Source organism: Pelobates fuscus, chromosome 6, assembly GCF_036172605.1.
Source record: "Pelobates fuscus isolate aPelFus1 chromosome 6, aPelFus1.pri, whole genome shotgun sequence".
Classification (NCBI taxonomy): domain Eukaryota; kingdom Metazoa; phylum Chordata; class Amphibia; order Anura; family Pelobatidae; genus Pelobates; species Pelobates fuscus.
Genome location: NC_086322.1, coordinates 36,590,121 through 36,602,188, shown reverse-complemented (window position 1 = coordinate 36,602,188; position 12,068 = coordinate 36,590,121). Strand labels below are relative to the sequence as shown.

The following is a 12,068-nucleotide window of genomic DNA, read 5'->3' as shown; positions in this document are numbered from 1 at the left end:
AAAATAAATTTACACATCAAGCCCCAGTGGCCTAATGGATAAGGCACTGGCCTCCTAAGCCAGGGATTGTGGGTTCAAGTCCCATCTGGGGTGCACCTGCATGTCTAAGGTGGTTGATCTTGAGCATGGCACTCAAATTTAGCAGACCCCAAATGTACAGTTTTATTCACTGATGAGATGATGTGAGGTTTAATCATGGAGACAAGCAGTTGTGTGAGGTTTAATCATGGATACAAGCAGTTGTGTAAACCCAACAGGGTTATTCACTAAAGTGAAAATGATCAGGAATTCCAAGTGTATTTCAATTTAAAGGCCCAAGTGGAAAATTTTCTCCAAGTTACCTACGCCTTCGGTTCAGCTGCGTTGGCCTTGATTTTAAAATTCACTTTAAATTCTGGACAATTCTCACTTTAGTGAATATATCTGTACGATTATGAAATTGCCACATGAAACTTGCATTCAACTCATCAGAAGAGACTTGAGAACACTTTGACAGCGCAGGTTTGGGTGAAAACACAGCAGTAGCAGAGCAAGCGACTTGCTCCAGTGGCGCAATCGGTTAGCGCGCGGTACTTATAAGGCAGTATCTGTTGAGCAATGCCGAGTTTGTGAGTTCAAGCCTCACCTGGAGCAGTTTTTGCATTTGCTTTTAATTGGTTTATCTGCAAGGTCCAGCACGGTGTCTCCAACCAGCTCTCAACGCCTCACCAGTCCTACACGATGTAAAGGGATTCGATTTTGTCCCTCTGTTTGCCCTTGTTTTTATTTGCTCTTAAATTCATCTTACTATTTTTGTTAGGGATTGCCTTTTTTTTGTAGAAGTGTTATCTTTGGCAATTTTTGTCCAAGGGGCGGAGCTTAAGCAAAGTTCCACTTTGGTTGCTAAGCGGATTTACTGACAATCCATCAGTGAAAAGAATCCAACTAAAGGACAAACTGCATACACCACGGACAGAGGAGAACAAAATAGCTGTGCCCAAATATTGAGAGTCGGCGCAAGGGAGAAAACATGATAAATATAGATCGAGGCAAGTGGTAAGGTGGATAGAAGAAGATACAAGGGGTATAAGGAAAAGAAAATTGAAAAGAAAAATTTGCATGTCGTACTTGTTTTGCCTTTGCAGCCCTCTTGTTCAATGGTTGGAACATTCCATTTTTATGACCTGAGTTTTCTTAAACTGTGCTGCCACCACGATGCGCATCTTTTTTCCGTTTACAAACAAACGAAAACTAAAGAGTTTCACTATCTTAAAGAACCTTGCCTATTGGCTGTGTGACACTGTAGGTGCAAGAGAAATAATATTGTTACAGACACTGAGCTTATTGTGTGTGGATACTAAGACAAGCTTCTGTTTTTTTTGGTTTTTTTTAACAGTTAAAATAAATTTACACATCAAGCCCCAGTGGCCTAATGGATAAGGCACTGGCCTCCTAAGCCAGGGATTGTGGGTTCAAGTCCCATCTGGGGTGCACCAGCATGTCTAAGGTGGTTGATCTTGAGCATGGCACTCAAATTTAGCAGACCCCAAATGTACAGTTTTATTCACTGATGAGATGATGTGAGGTTTAATCATGGAGACAAGAAGTTGTGTGAGGTTTAATCATGGATACAAGCAGTTGTGTAAAACCCAACAGGGTTATTCACTAAAGTGAAAATGATCAGGAATTCAAAGTGTATTTCAATTTAAAGGCCCAAGTGGAAAATTTTCTCCAAGTTACCTACGCCTTCGGTTCAGCTGCGTTGGCCTTGATTTTAAAATTCACTTTAAATTCTGGACAATTCTCACTTTAGTGAATATATCTGTACGATTATGAAATTGCCACATGAAACTTGCATTCAACTCATAAGAAGAGACTTGAGAACACTTTGACAGCGCAGGTTTGGGTGAAAACACAGCAGTAGCAGAGCAAGCAACTTGCTCCAGTGGCGCAATCGGTTAGCGCGCGGTACTTATAAGGCAGTATCTGTTGAGCAATGCCGAGGTTGTGAGTTCAAGCCTCACCTGGAGCAGTTTTTGCATTTGCTTTTAATTGGTTTATCTGCAAGGTCCAGCACGGTGTCTCCAACCAGCTCTCAACGCCTCACCAGTCCTACACGATGTAAAGGGATTCGATTTTGTCCCTCTGTTTGCCCTTGTTTTTATTTGCTCTTAAATTCATCTTACTATTTTTGTTAGGGATTGCCTTTTTTTTGTAGAAGTGTTATCTTTGGCAATTTTTGTCCAAGGGGCGGAGCTTAAGCAAAGTTCCACTTTGGTTGCTAAGCGGATTTACTGACAATCCATCAGTGAAAAGAATCCAACTAAAGGACAAACTGCATACACCACGGACAGAGGAGAACAAAATAGCTGTGCCCAAATATTGAGAGTCGGCGCAAGGGAGAAAACATGATAAATATAGATCGAGGCAAGTGGTAAGGTGGATAGAAGAAGATACAAGGGGTATAAGGAAAAGAAAATTGAAAAGAAAAATTTGCATGTCGTACTTGTTTTGCCTTTGCAGCCCTCTTGTTCAATGGTTGGAACATTCCATTTTTATGACCTGAGTTTTCTTAAACTGTGCTGCCACCACGATGCGCATCTTTTTTCCGTTTACAAACAAACGAAAACTAAAGAGTTTCACTATCTTAAAGAACCTTGCCTATTGGCTGTGTGACACTGTAGGTGCAAGAGAAATAATATTGTTACAGACACTGAGCTTATTGTGTGTGGATACTAAGACAAGCTTCTGTTTTTTTTGTTTTTTTTTAACAGTTAAAATAAATTTACACATCAAGCCCCAGTGGCCTAATGGATAAGGCACTGGCCTCCTAAGCCAGGGATTGTGGGTTCAAGTCCCATCTGGGGTGCACCAGCATGTCTAAGGTGGTTGATCTTGAGCATGGCACTCAAATTTAGCAGACCCCAAATGTACAGTTTTATTCACTGATGAGATGATGTGAGGTTTAATCATGGAGACAAGAAGTTGTGTGAGGTTTAATCATGGATACAAGCAGTTGTGTAAACCCAACAGGGTTATTCACTAAAGTGAAAATGATCAGGAATTCCAAGTGTATTTCAATTTAAAGGCCCAAGTGGAAAATTTTCTCCAAGTTACCTACGCCTTCGGTTCAGCTGCGTTGGCCTTGATTTTAAAATTCACTTTAAATTCTGGACAATTCTCACTTTAGTGAATATATCTGTACGATTATGAAATTGCCACATGAAACTTGCATTCAACTCATCAGAAGAGACTTGAGAACACTTTGACAGCGCAGGTTTGGGTGAAAACACAGCAGTAGCAGAGCAAGCGACTTGCTCCAGTGGCGCAATCGGTTAGCGCGCGGTACTTATAAGGCAGTATCTGTTGAGCAATGCCGAGTTTGTGAGTTCAAGCCTCACCTGGAGCAGTTTTTGCATTTGCTTTTAATTGGTTTATCTGCAAGGTCCAGCACGGTGTCTCCAACCAGCTCTCAACGCCTCACCAGTCCTACACGATGTAAAGGGATTCGATTTTGTCCCTCTGTTTGCCCTTGTTTTTATTTGCTCTTAAATTCATCTTACTATTTTTGTTAGGGATTGCCTTTTTTTTGTAGAAGTGTTATCTTTGGCAATTTTTGTCCAAGGGGCGGAGCTTAAGCAAAGTTCCACTTTGGTTGCTAAGCGGATTTACTGACAATCCATCAGTGAAAAGAATCCAACTAAAGGACAAACTGCATACACCACGGACAGAGGAGAACAAAATAGCTGTGCCCAAATATTGACAGTCGGCGCAAGGGAGAAAACATGATAAATATAGATCGAGGCAAGTGGTAAGGTGGATAGAAGAAGATACAAGGGGTATAAGGAAAAGAAAATTGAAAAGAAAAATTTGCATGTCGTACTTGTTTTGCCTTTGCAGCCCTCTTGTTCAATGGTTGGAACATTCCATTTTTATGACCTGAGTTTTCTTAAACTGTGCTGCCACCACGATGCGCATCTTTTTTCCGTTTACAAACAAACGAAAACTAAAGAGTTTCACTATCTTAAAGAACCTTGCCTATTGGCTGTGTGACACTGTAGGTGCAAGAGAAATAATATTGTTACAGACACTGAGCTTATTGTGTGTGAATACTAAGACAAGCTTCTTTTTTTTTTGTTTTTTTTTTAACAGTTAAAATAAATTTACACATCAAGCCCCAGTGGCCTAATGGATAAGGCACTGGCCTCCTAAGCCAGGGATTGTGGGTTCAAGTCCCATCTGGGGTGCACCTGCATGTCTAAGGTGGTTGGTCTTGAGCATGGCACTCAAATTTAGCAGACCCCAAATGTACAGTTTTATTCACTGATGAGATGATGTGAGGTTTAATCATGGAGACAAGCAGTTGTGTGAGGTTTAATCATGGATACAAGCAGTTGTGTAAACCCAACAGGGTTATTCACTAAAGTGAAAATGATCAGGAATTCCAAGTGTATTTCAATTTAAAGGCGCAAGTGGAAAATTTTCTCCAAGTTACCTACGCCTTCGGTTCAGCTGCGTTGGCCTTGATTTTAAAATTCACTTTAAATTCTGGACAATTCTCACTTTAGTGAATATATCTGTACGATTATGAAATTGCCACATGAAACTTGCATTCAACTCATCAGAAGAGACTTGAGAACACTTTGACAGCGCAGGTTTGGGTGAAAACACAGCAGTAGCAGAGCAAGCGACTTGCTCCAGTGGCGCAATCGGTTAGCGTGCGGTACTTATAAGGCAGTATCTGTTGAGCAATGCCGAGGTTGTGAGTTCAAGCCTCACCTGGAGCAGTTTTTGCATTTGCTTTTAATTGGTTTATCTGCAAGGTCCAGCACGGTGTCTCCAACCAGCTCTCAACGCCTCACCAGTCCTACACGATGTAAAGGGATTCGATTTTGTCCCTCTGTTTGCCCATGTTTTTATTTGCTCTTAAATTCATCTTACTATTTTTGTTAGGGATTGCCTTTTTTTTGTAGAAGTGTTATCTTTGGCAATTTTTGTCCAAGGGGCGGAGCTTAAGCAAAGTTCCACTTTGGTTGCTAAGCGGATTTACTGACAATCCATCAGTGAAAAGAATCCAACTAAAGGACAAACTGCATACACCACGGACAGAGGAGAACAAAATAGCTGTGCCCAAATATTGAGAGTCGGCGCAAGGGAGAAAACATGATAAATATAGATCGAGGCAAGTGGTAAGGTGGATAGAAGAAGATACAAGGGGTATAAGGAAAAGAAAATTGAAAAGAAAAATTTGCATGTCGTACTTGTTTTGCCTTTGCAGCCCTCTTGTTCAATGGTTGGAACATTCCATTTTTATGACCTGAGTTTTCTTAAACTGTGCTGCCACCACGATGCGCATCTTTTTTCCGTTTACAAACAAACGAAAACTAAAGAGTTTCACTATCTTAAAGAACCTTGCCTATTGGCTGTGTGACACTGTAGGTGCAAGAGAAATAATATTGTTACAGACACTGAGCTTATTGTGTGTGAATACTAAGACAAGCTTCTTTTTTTTTTTTTGTTTTTTAACAGTTAAAATAAATTTACACATCAAGCCCCAGTGGCCTAATGGATAAGGCACTGGCCTCCTAAGCCAGGGATTGTGGGTTCAAGTCCCATCTGGGGTGCACCTGCATGTCTAAGGTGGTTGATCTTGAGCATGGCACTCAAATTTAGCAGACCCCAAATGTACAGTTTTATTCACTGATGAGATGATGTGAGGTTTAATCATGGAGACAAGCAGTTGTGTGAGGTTTAATCATGGATACAAGCAGTTGTGTAAACCCAACAGGGTTATTCACTAAAGTGAAAATGATCAGGAATTCCAAGTGTATTTCAATTTAAAGGCCCAAGTGGAAAATTTTCTCCAAGTTACCTACGCCTTCGGTTCAGCTGCGTTGGCCTTGATTTTAAAATTCACTTTAAATTCTGGACAATTCTCACTTTAGTGAATATATCTGTACGATTATGAAATTGCCACATGAAACTTGCATTCAACTCATCAGAAGAGACTTGAGAACACTTTGACAGCGCAGGTTTGGGTGAAAACACAGCAGTAGCAGAGCAAGCGACTTGCTCCAGTGGCGCAATCGGTTAGCGCGCGGTACTTATAAGGCAGTATCTGTTGAGCAATGCCGAGGTTGTGAGTTCAAGCCTCACCTGGAGCAGTTTTTGCATTTGCTTTTAATTGGTTTATCTGCAAGGTCCAGCACGGTGTCTCCAACCAGCTCTCAACGCCTCACCAGTCCTACACGATGTAAAGGGATTCGATTTTGTCCCTCTGTTTGCCCATGTTTTTATTTGCTCTTAAATTCATCTTACTATTTTTGTTAGGGATTGCCTTTTTTTTGTAGAAGTGTTATCTTTGGCAATTTTTGTCCAAGGGGCGGAGCTTAAGCAAAGTTCCACTTTGGTTGCTAAGCGGATTTACTGACAATCCATCAGTGAAAAGAATCCAACTAAAGGACAAACTGCATACACCACGGACAGAGGAGAACAAAATAGCTGTGCCCAAATATTGAGAGTCGGCGCAAGGGAGAAAACATGATAAATATAGATCGAGGCAAGTGGTAAGGTGGATAGAAGAAGATACAAGGGGTATAAGGAAAAGAAAATTGAAAAGAAAAATTTGCATGTCGTACTTGTTTTGCCTTTGCAGCCCTCTTGTTCAATGGTTGGAACATTCCATTTTTATGACCTGAGTTTTCTTAAACTGTGCTGCCACCACGATGCGCATCTTTTTTCCGTTTACAAACAAACGAAAACTAAAGAGTTTCACTATCTTAAAGAACCTTGCCTATTGGCTGTGTGACACTGTAGGTGCAAGAGAAATAATATTGTTACAGACACTGAGCTTATTGTGTGTGAATACTAAGACAAGCTTCTTTTTTTTTTTTTGTTTTTTAACAGTTAAAATAAATTTACACATCAAGCCCCAGTGGCCTAATGGATAAGGCACTGGCCTCCTAAGCCAGGGATTGTGGGTTCAAGTCCCATCTGGGGTGCACCTGCATGTCTAAGGTGGTTGATCTTGAGCATGGCACTCAAATTTAGCAGACCCCAAATGTACAGTTTTATTCACTGATGAGATGATGTGAGGTTTAATCATGGAGACAAGCAGTTGTGTGAGGTTTAATCATGGATACAAGCAGTTGTGTAAACCCAACAGGGTTATTCACTAAAGTGAAAATGATCAGGAATTCCAAGTGTATTTCAATTTAAAGGCCCAAGTGGAAAATTTTCTCCAAGTTACCTACGCCTTCGGTTCAGCTGCGTTGGCCTTGATTTTAAAATTCACTTTAAATTCTGGACAATTCTCACTTTAGTGAATATATCTGTACGATTATGAAATTGCCACATGAAACTTGCATTCAACTCATCAGAAGAGACTTGAGAACACTTTGACAGCGCAGGTTTGGGTGAAAACACAGCAGTAGCAGAGCAAGCGACTTGCTCCAGTGGCGCAATCGGTTAGCGCGCGGTACTTATAAGGCAGTATCTGTTGAGCAATGCCGAGGTTGTGAGTTCAAGCCTCACCTGGAGCAGTTTTTGCATTTGCTTTTAATTGGTTTATCTGCAAGGTCCAGCACGGTGTCTCCAACCAGCTCTCAACGCCTCACCAGTCCTACACGATGTAAAGGGATTCGATTTTGTCCCTCTGTTTGCCCTTGTTTTTATTTGCTCTTAAATTCATCTTACTATTTTTGTTAGGGATTGCCTTTTTTTTGTAGAAGTGTTATCTTTGGCAATTTTTGTCCAAGGGGCGGAGCTTAAGCAAAGTTCCACTTTGGTTGCTAAGCGGATTTACTGACAATCCATCAGTGAAAAGAATCCAACTAAAGGACAAACTGCATACACCACGGACAGAGGAGAACAAAATAGCTGTGCCCAAATATTGAGAGTCGGCGCAAGGGAGAAAACATGATAAATATAGATCGAGGCAAGTGGTAAGGTGGATAGAAGAAGATACAAGGGGTATAAGGAAAAGAAAATTGAAAAGAAAAATGTGCATGTCGTACTTGTTTTGCCTTTGCAGCCCTCTTGTTCAATGGTTGGAACATTCCATTTTTATGACCTGAGTTTTCTTAAACTGTGCTGCCACCACGATGCGCATCTTTTTTCCGTTTACAAACAAACGAAAACTAAAGAGTTTCACTATCTTAAAGAACCTTGCCTATTGGCTGTGTGACACTGTAGGTGCAAGAGAAATAATATTGTTACAGACACTGAGCTTATTGTGTGTGAATACTAAGACAAGCTTCTTTTTTTTTTGTTTGTTTTTTAACAGTTAAAATAAATTTACACATCAAGCCCCAGTGGCCTAATGGATAAGGCACTGGCCTCCTAAGCCAGGGATTGTGGGTTCAAGTCCCATCTGGGGTGCACCTGCATGTCTAAGGTGGTTGATCTTGAGCATGGCACTCAAATTTAGCAGACCCCAAATGTACAGTTTTATTCACTGATGAGATGATGTGAGGTTTAATCATGGAGACAAGCAGTTGTGTGAGGTTTAATCATGGATACAAGCAGTTGTGTAAACCCAACAGGGTTATTCACTAAAGTGAAAATGATCAGGAATTCCAAGTGTATTTCAATTTAAAGGCCCAAGTGGAAAATTATCTCCAAGTTACCTACGCCTTCGGTTCAGCTGCGTTGGCCTTGATTTTAAAATTCACTTTAAATTCTGGACAATTCTCACTTTAGTGAATATATCTGTACGATTATGAAATTGCCACATGAAACTTGCATTCAACTCATCAGAAGAGACTTGAGAACACTTTGACAGCGCAGGTTTGGGTGAAAACACAGCAGTAGCAGAGCAAGCGACTTGCTCCAGTGGCGCAATCGGTTAGCGCGCGGTACTTATAAGGCAGTATCTGTTGAGCAATGCCGAGTTTGTGAGTTCAAGCCTCACCTGGAGCAGTTTTTGCATTTGCTTTTAATTGGTTTATCTGCAAGGTCCAGCACGGTGTCTCCAACCAGCTCTCAACGCCTCACCAGTCCTACACGATGTAAAGGGATTCGATTTTGTCCCTCTGTTTGCCCTTGTTTTTATTTGCTCTTAAATTCATCTTACTATTTTTGTTAGGGATTGCCTTTTTTTTGTAGAAGTGTTATCTTTGGCAATTTTTGTCCAAGGGGCGGAGCTTAAGCAAAGTTCCACTTTGGTTGCTAAGCGGATTTACTGACAATCCATCAGTGAAAAGAATCCAACTAAAGGACAAACTGCATACACCACGGACAGAGGAGAACAAAATAGCTGTGCCCAAATATTGAGAGTCGGCGCAAGGGAGAAAACATGATAAATATAGATCGAGGCAAGTGGTAAGGTGGATAGAAGAAGATACAAGGGGTATAAGGAAAAGAAAATTGAAAAGAAAAATGTGCATGTCGTACTTGTTTTGCCTTTGCAGCCCTCTTGTTCAATGGTTGGAACATTCCATTTTTATGACCTGAGTTTTCTTAAACTGTGCTGCCACCACGATGCGCATCTTTTTTCCGTTTACAAACAAACGAAAACTAAAGAGTTTCACTATCTTAAAGAACCTTGCCTATTGGCTGTGTGACACTGTAGGTGCAAGAGAAATAATATTGTTACAGACACTGAGCTTATTGTGTGTGGATACTAAGACAAGCTTCTGTTTTTTTTGGTTTTTTTTAACAGTTAAAATAAATTTACACATCAAGCCCCAGTGGCCTAATGGATAAGGCACTGGCCTCCTAAGCCAGGGATTGTGGGTTCAAGTCCCATCTGGGGTGCACCAGCATGTCTAAGGTGGTTGATCTGGAGCATGGCACTCAAATTTTGCAGACCCCAAATGTACAGTTTTATTCACTGATGAGATGATGTGAGGTTTAATCATGGAGACAAGCAGTTGTGTGAGGTTTAATCATGGATACAAGCAGTTGTGTAAAACCCAACAGGGTTATTCACTAAAGTGAAAATGATCAGGAATTCCAAGTGTATTTCAATTTAAAGGCCCAAGTGGAAAATTTTCTCCAAGTTACCTACGCCTTCGGTTCAGCTGCGTTGGCCTTGATTTTAAAATTCACTTTAAATTCTGGACAATTCTCACTTTAGTGAATATATCTGTACGATTATGAAATTGCCACATGAAACTTGCATTCAACTCATAAGAAGAGACTTGAGAACACTTTGACAGCGCAGGTTTGGGTGAAAACACAGCAGTAGCAGAGCAAGCGACTTGCTCCAGTGGCGCAATCGGTTAGCGCGCGGTACTTATAAGGCAGTATCTGTTGAGCAATGCCGAGGTTGTGAGTTCAAGCCTCACCTGGAGCAGTTTTTGCATTTGCTTTTAATTGGTTTATCTGCAAGGTCCAGCACTTTGTCTCCAACCAGCTCTCAACGCCTCACCAGTCCTACACGATGTAAAGGGATTCGATTTTGTCCCTCTGTTTGCCCTTGTTTTTATTTGCTCTTAAATTCATCTTACTATTTTTGTTAGGGATTGCCTTTTTTTTGTAGAAGTGTTATCTTTGGCAATTTTTGTCCAAGGGGCGGAGCTTAAGCAAAGTTTCACTTTGGTTGCTAAGCGGATTTACTGACAATCCATCAGTGAAAAGAATCCAACTAAAGGACAAACTGCATACACCACGGACAGAGGAGAACAAAATAGCTGTGCCCAAATATTGAGAGTCGGCGCAAGGGAGAAAACATGATAAATATAGATCGAGGCAAGTGGTAAGGTGGATAGAAGAAGATACAAGGGGTATAAGGAAAAGAAAATTGAAAAGAAAAATGTGCATGTCGTACTTGTTTTGCCTTTGCAGCCCTCTTGTTCAATGGTTGGAACATTCCATTTTTATGACCTGAGTTTTCTTAAACTGTGCTGCCACCACGATGCGCATCTTTTTTCCGTTTACAAACAAACGAAAACTAAAGAGTTTCACTATCTTAAAGAACCTTGCCTATTGGCTGTGTGACACTGTAGGTGCAAGAGAAATAATATTGTTACAGACACTGAGCTTATTGTGTGTGGATACTAAGACAAGCTTCTGTTTTTTTTGTTTTTTTTTAACAGTTAAAAATCAAGCCCCAGTGGCCTAATGGATAAGGCACTGGCCTCCTAAGCCAGGGATTGTGGGTTCTAGTCCCATCTGCGGTGCACCAGCATGTCTAAGGTGGTTGATCTTGAGCATGGCACTCAAATTTAGCAGACCCCAAATGTACAGTTTTATTCACTGATGAGATGATGTGAGGTTTAATCATGGAGACAAGCAGTTGTGTGAGGTTTAATCATGGATACAAGCAGTTGTGTAAACCCAACAGGGTTATTCACTAAAGTGAAAATGATCAGGAATTCCAAGTGTATTTCAATTTAAAGGCCCAAGTGGAAAATTTTCTCCAAGTTACCTACGCCTTCGGTTCAGCTGCGTTGGCCTTGATTTTAAAATTCACTTTAAATTCTGGACAATTCTCACTTTAGTGAATATATCTGTACGATTATGAAATTGCCACATGAAACTTGCATTCAACTCATAAGAAGAGACTTGAGAACACTTTGACAGCGCAGGTTTGGGTGAAAACACAGCTGTAGCAGAGCAAGCGACTTGCTCCAGTGGCGCAATCGGTTAGCGTGCGGTACTTATAAGGCAGTATCTGTTGAGCAATGCTGAGGTTGTGAGTTCAAGCCTCACCTGGAGCACTTTTTGCATTTGCTTTTAATTGGTTTATCTGCAAGGTCCAGCACGGTGTCTGCAACCAGCTCTCAACGCCTCACCAGTCCTACACGATGTAAAGGGATTCGATTTTGTCCCTCTGTTTGCCCTTGTTTTTATTTGCTCTTAAATTCATCTTACTATTTTTGTTAGGGATTGCCTTTTTTTTGTAGAAGTGTTATCTTTGGCAATTTTTGTCCAAGGGGCGGAGCTTAAGCAAAGTTCCACTTTGGTTGCTAAGCGGATTTACTGACAATCCATCAGTGAAAAGAATCCAACTAAAGGACAAACTGCATACACCACGGACAGAGGAGAACAAAATAGCTGTGCCCAAATATTGAGAGTCGGCGCAAGGGAGAAAACATGATAAATATAGATCGAGGCAAGTGGTAAGGTGGATAGAAGAAGATACA

General features: G+C 40.9%; 17 non-coding genes across 17 annotated transcripts; all 17 read left to right on the top strand.

Moving 5' to 3' along the window:
* The first annotated feature begins 20 nt into the window (after positions 1 to 20).
* On the top strand, positions 21 to 93 carry TRNAR-CCU (transfer RNA arginine (anticodon CCU)). The gene has a single exon. It is a non-coding gene; the product is annotated as a tRNA-Arg (tRNA).
* Positions 94 to 540: 447 nt separating this feature from the next.
* On the top strand, positions 541 to 633 carry TRNAI-UAU (transfer RNA isoleucine (anticodon UAU)). Its single transcript is given in 2 exon segments — positions 541 to 578; positions 598 to 633. It is a non-coding gene; the product is annotated as a tRNA-Ile (tRNA).
* Positions 634 to 1,397: 764 nt separating this feature from the next.
* Positions 1,398 to 1,470, top strand: TRNAR-CCU (transfer RNA arginine (anticodon CCU)). The gene has a single exon. It is a non-coding gene; the product is annotated as a tRNA-Arg (tRNA).
* A 448-nt stretch (positions 1,471 to 1,918) lies between these two features.
* Positions 1,919 to 2,011, top strand: TRNAI-UAU (transfer RNA isoleucine (anticodon UAU)). The gene is given in 2 exon segments: positions 1,919 to 1,956; positions 1,976 to 2,011. It is a non-coding gene; the product is annotated as a tRNA-Ile (tRNA).
* Positions 2,012 to 2,775: 764 nt separating this feature from the next.
* Positions 2,776 to 2,848, top strand: TRNAR-CCU (transfer RNA arginine (anticodon CCU)). The gene has a single exon. It is a non-coding gene; the product is annotated as a tRNA-Arg (tRNA).
* A 447-nt stretch (positions 2,849 to 3,295) lies between these two features.
* TRNAI-UAU (transfer RNA isoleucine (anticodon UAU)) lies at positions 3,296 to 3,388 on the top strand. Its single transcript is given in 2 exon segments — positions 3,296 to 3,333; positions 3,353 to 3,388. It is a non-coding gene; the product is annotated as a tRNA-Ile (tRNA).
* Positions 3,389 to 4,153: 765 nt separating this feature from the next.
* Positions 4,154 to 4,226, top strand: TRNAR-CCU (transfer RNA arginine (anticodon CCU)). Its single transcript has one exon. It is a non-coding gene; the product is annotated as a tRNA-Arg (tRNA).
* Positions 4,227 to 4,673: 447 nt separating this feature from the next.
* On the top strand, positions 4,674 to 4,766 carry TRNAI-UAU (transfer RNA isoleucine (anticodon UAU)). The gene is given in 2 exon segments: positions 4,674 to 4,711; positions 4,731 to 4,766. It is a non-coding gene; the product is annotated as a tRNA-Ile (tRNA).
* A 764-nt stretch (positions 4,767 to 5,530) lies between these two features.
* TRNAR-CCU (transfer RNA arginine (anticodon CCU)) lies at positions 5,531 to 5,603 on the top strand. The gene has a single exon. It is a non-coding gene; the product is annotated as a tRNA-Arg (tRNA).
* A 447-nt stretch (positions 5,604 to 6,050) lies between these two features.
* On the top strand, positions 6,051 to 6,143 carry TRNAI-UAU (transfer RNA isoleucine (anticodon UAU)). Its single transcript is given in 2 exon segments — positions 6,051 to 6,088; positions 6,108 to 6,143. It is a non-coding gene; the product is annotated as a tRNA-Ile (tRNA).
* A 764-nt stretch (positions 6,144 to 6,907) lies between these two features.
* Positions 6,908 to 6,980, top strand: TRNAR-CCU (transfer RNA arginine (anticodon CCU)). The gene has a single exon. It is a non-coding gene; the product is annotated as a tRNA-Arg (tRNA).
* A 447-nt stretch (positions 6,981 to 7,427) lies between these two features.
* TRNAI-UAU (transfer RNA isoleucine (anticodon UAU)) lies at positions 7,428 to 7,520 on the top strand. Its single transcript is given in 2 exon segments — positions 7,428 to 7,465; positions 7,485 to 7,520. It is a non-coding gene; the product is annotated as a tRNA-Ile (tRNA).
* Positions 7,521 to 8,285: 765 nt separating this feature from the next.
* TRNAR-CCU (transfer RNA arginine (anticodon CCU)) lies at positions 8,286 to 8,358 on the top strand. Its single transcript has one exon. It is a non-coding gene; the product is annotated as a tRNA-Arg (tRNA).
* A 447-nt stretch (positions 8,359 to 8,805) lies between these two features.
* TRNAI-UAU (transfer RNA isoleucine (anticodon UAU)) lies at positions 8,806 to 8,898 on the top strand. The gene is given in 2 exon segments: positions 8,806 to 8,843; positions 8,863 to 8,898. It is a non-coding gene; the product is annotated as a tRNA-Ile (tRNA).
* Positions 8,899 to 9,662: 764 nt separating this feature from the next.
* Positions 9,663 to 9,735, top strand: TRNAR-CCU (transfer RNA arginine (anticodon CCU)). The gene has a single exon. It is a non-coding gene; the product is annotated as a tRNA-Arg (tRNA).
* A 448-nt stretch (positions 9,736 to 10,183) lies between these two features.
* On the top strand, positions 10,184 to 10,276 carry TRNAI-UAU (transfer RNA isoleucine (anticodon UAU)). Its single transcript is given in 2 exon segments — positions 10,184 to 10,221; positions 10,241 to 10,276. It is a non-coding gene; the product is annotated as a tRNA-Ile (tRNA).
* A 1,273-nt stretch (positions 10,277 to 11,549) lies between these two features.
* Positions 11,550 to 11,642, top strand: TRNAI-UAU (transfer RNA isoleucine (anticodon UAU)). Its single transcript is given in 2 exon segments — positions 11,550 to 11,587; positions 11,607 to 11,642. It is a non-coding gene; the product is annotated as a tRNA-Ile (tRNA).
* The last annotated feature ends 426 nt before the right edge of the window (positions 11,643 to 12,068 follow it).